The sequence below is a fragment of the Acomys russatus genome, chromosome 23, assembly GCF_903995435.1.
Source record: "Acomys russatus chromosome 23, mAcoRus1.1, whole genome shotgun sequence".
In the NCBI taxonomy this organism is placed as follows: domain Eukaryota; kingdom Metazoa; phylum Chordata; class Mammalia; order Rodentia; family Muridae; genus Acomys; species Acomys russatus.
In genome coordinates this window covers 467,135-470,480 of record NC_067159.1, presented here as the reverse complement: position 1 = coordinate 470,480, position 3,346 = coordinate 467,135, and the positions used below count along the sequence as shown (strand labels likewise).

The window sequence follows — 3,346 nt, the reverse complement described above, 5'->3', positions numbered from 1 at the left end:
ACTTCATTTAAAGCCTGGAAAATTCTAAAGGTAGTAGTTATACAGGAGGCTGCGGAGCAAACAGACGTGCCTCCTTTAGTCAGTAAATGCTGGGAACACTAGGCAGAAACAGCTTTACATGGTATGGAGCAGGGAAAATGTTTCCTTGACAACCTAAGTTGGTGGCAGACTTGCTTTTGTTCTCAAGTGTGAGAGTTCTCTTGAAGAGGTTGTGTAGTCCCCATGACAGGGAACTTGATAAAGAAGTTTTGACAAGTTGGAGTTCTGGAGTGGTCCCAGGTCCCAGGAAGGTCACTTTAGTCTAGTGTCCATGATTCTGAGGTTCCACTGCCAAGCTGCGTGCCCACATTCTCTTATTCCACCAATGTGAGCAGATGACAGGATCCAGAGCCAGAGAGAGCAAGTGCTCCATCATCTTGAGGCAATGCTTGATGTCATGGAACATTGCTGCTGGGTCTGGATTAGGTAGCACAGCATATGCAACTATTGTAGGGCCAAAGACTTGAGCTGGATTGGCAACATCCATGTTAGCTGGACCTCCCTGTGCAACCTCATTCACACAGCTGACAGCGATAACAGGGATCAGTGAAGAAGTCTAGGATCTGACATCCACCAGCGTTCCCTCTTCAATCTCGATAGGCTTTCCCACCAGGTGAGACGTGAGGGAAGAGGACATTGGTCCCAACCTTCTTGAGAGTCCAAGTGACAATCTTGACACCTTAGAGATGCTTTCTGAATGTTGTCCACTTCCCACAGGGAACACAAAGGTAACATCTTTGAAACAGAATCACACAGGTTATTCTGTTATTCTGCCTCCATTATTCTGAGGTGTGCCCGAATTATCTGCCTCAGTTCATGATTTCTTTTGACTCCTAGCTCAGGCTGGCAATGTCTTAATAGGTGACACAGTATCAATGGGACCACCATCACTGGGAACAGCCAATGTAGTTTTTGCAGCTAGTGATTCATTTACCTGGTCCTCTATCAAGCCAATGGGGCAGGTTTTCTTTACAGGCCCAGGAGGACTATCAGGGAACTGTCAGCCATTGGAGTGCCTCTTTTCTCATTTCTTCATTTTGAAATTCTTCACCAAAGACGTCTCCTAGGCCAGTGATTCATCAGCCTTGTCAAAGCTGCTATCTGATAGAATGGAAGCAGATTCATCAATGGCTGACAGGCTGTCGTTGCCAGAATTGCTGCTGAATGAATGCGTGGCCTCAGTTGAGAAAAGCCAGGGCTGATTTTTGTTCCTCGCTTGGCTGAAAGCTGCCAGATGTGCCGCATATGAGTCTATCTCAAATCAGCTGAATCTGCAGGTCCAGCTTTGCACAGTCAGCCTCAGCTCCCTGTCTTCCTTTGAACTCTGCATCCGCTTGGTTATACTTAACATCCAGAGAGCTGCGCCCAGCCTCTGAATTCATCATTCACCAACACGGCTTTGCATTTCCTCAGCCCCTGGTTGGTTCTTAACATACCTGCTGGGAATCCTCAAAGTTCTTCTTCACCTGGGCAAAGTCAATACTTTTCATTTTCCTTCACTGATCACATCTAACCATCGCAGAAGCTGCTCAGACAGAGTCCACAAATTCACTATTGTACTATCCATTTCTCGGGGTTGCCTGGTCCCTAGCACACACAGCTCCATTGGTCTGAGGCGCTCCCTCTCCCACTACTGTACTCCATAAGGCTGCTGTCCACTGGCTGCATACCTCAAAAGTTTATTTTACAGCCTCTGGAAGGAAGCTCTGGTTGTTTTTTGTTTCTTTGTTTGGTTGGTTCTCTAGATGTTTTGTTTTGTTTTGGTTTTTTTGTTTGTTGGTGTGTTTTGCCAACTTGACACAAGCGAGAGTTCTTTGGGAAGAGGGAATGTCAATTAAGGAATTGCCTCCTGTACGTAAGTCTTTGGGAGCATTTTCTTGACTAGTGATCAGTATGGGAGGGCTGAGCTTATTATGGGCTGTGCCACCCTGGGCAGTTGGACCTGGCTTGTATAACAAAGCAAGCTGAGCAAGCCACAGGAGCAATCCAGTAGGCAGCACCCACCACCCTAGCCCCTGCTTCAGTTCCTGCCTCTAGGTTCCTGCCTTGAGCTCTTCCCTGACTTTCTTTCATGATGACTTCGACCAGGACATTTAAGTCAAATAAACCCTTTCCTCCCCAGGTTAATTTTGGTTACAGTGTTATATGCAAGCAATAGAAATTTATTTAAGACAAAATATCCTAAGAAAAAGGCCTCTTGGACTTGCTGATGGAAAGACAGGTAAACAATGCAACTTGGCAGGGTCTTCTGCTTCTCCCATCCATCTGGGACAAACTTGAGGCCTTGTCAAGAATTAATCTGTGTCTCTACACCCAACGTTCCCAGCCTGTTAGTAGAAAACCTATAAGTCCTGGGGTGTCAGTGACCACTGTAAAGGGACCACGTCAAAACCAAGTGTTGAAGCTCTGAGTCTTCAGAACAAAGCATGTAAAGACCCAAGGACTGAAATGCAAGCTGTGCCGTGAGGTGCCTGTGTGGCTTGGGCCAAGTTCCTTAGCTCCAAGTTTTAATGTCCTCATTTGTAAGAACAGTGCCCTTTTGGTTTTTGGGCCAGGGTTGGGGGCTCTTCTGCCTGTGACAAATCTGTTAGGCTACTGTAACCACCAGTGCCTTGGGGACCATTCAGGCTTGCTAGCAGCCCACCAACAACTAGAAACAGCCCAACACAGAGCCATGCCATGTCTGGGGCAGCACCAACAGAGAACAGGAAGTAGTTTGTCACCTGATGAGTGCATCATCTTGGGGTGTCCTGACACCTTTAGTTGCCTCCTAACTCCAGTCTCTACCCTCAGATAGGTAGTGTCATAGGCTCTGAGGGTCTGAGGCCTCCCATAGGCGCTCTCAGGGACTGGGAGGAAGTGGGTCAATTTTAAGATGAGGCCTTATTAAATACTCAGGTTTTGGAGGGCAAAATGAGACATAAAGATGATGATTTTAAAGTCTCAGATCTTCCCAGTTTGGCCAATGGAGGCTACAAAGAGCATGGCCTGACAAGGAAGAGCTATGCAAGTGGGTAGAGGAGAAGCAGAGCACAGAGGGGCACCCTAAAGGAATGACGTGGACTTGGTGCCTCAGCTTTTAGAAGGTTGGCATGGGAAGGGCCAGGATCTGAATGAGGAGAAGGGAAAGAGCTGGTAGCTCGCTCTTCTCTGGCATCACTCAAAGCGCCCCATGAGGATGCTAGCTTCAGCCCTCCCAATCCCCAGGAAGCAGTTACTATTGTCATCATGTTTGACAAATGAGGAAACTGCAATACTGTGGCTAATCAGCTGGTCTCAGGCACAGGGCAAAGAAATGATGGAGCCA

The 3,346-nt window shown here is 47.3% G+C and overlaps 1 pseudogene; it reads right to left on the bottom strand.

Annotated features, from left to right (window-relative positions):
• Positions 1 to 595: 595 nt before the first annotated feature.
• Positions 596 to 1,421, bottom strand: LOC127206121 (rac GTPase-activating protein 1-like; annotated as a pseudogene).
• Between the last annotated feature and the right edge of the window lie 1,925 nt (positions 1,422 to 3,346).